This window comes from Penaeus monodon, chromosome 32, assembly GCF_015228065.2.
Source record: "Penaeus monodon isolate SGIC_2016 chromosome 32, NSTDA_Pmon_1, whole genome shotgun sequence".
NCBI classification, from domain to species: Eukaryota; Metazoa; Arthropoda; class Malacostraca; order Decapoda; family Penaeidae; genus Penaeus; species Penaeus monodon.
In genome coordinates, this window is record NC_051417.1 from 18,338,434 (window position 1) to 18,338,639 (window position 206).

The 206-nt window shown below is 43.2% G+C and overlaps 1 protein-coding gene across 3 annotated transcripts in view; it reads left to right on the forward strand.

Annotated features, from left to right (window-relative positions):
- Window positions 1-206, forward strand: part of LOC119593702 — an 81,465-nt gene that overhangs the window by 71,208 nt on the left and 10,051 nt on the right. The window lies entirely within an intron of this gene.

The window sequence follows — 206 nt, forward strand, 5'->3', positions numbered from 1 at the left end:
GAGGTCATCATAATTTCCTTGTCACGTTGATATGTTGAAGGCTCCATATTGGCATTACCCAAAATTCTGGCCTTTTGTGCCACACTGAATTCTGGGAGTGAACACTAAGGCAGGTCATGACGATCTCATAATAGGAGAAATGTTTCCAAAGTCAGGAGACCGGTTGTATATGTACGCAGAAATTTAAGGGTTTTACTTGCGCGCGC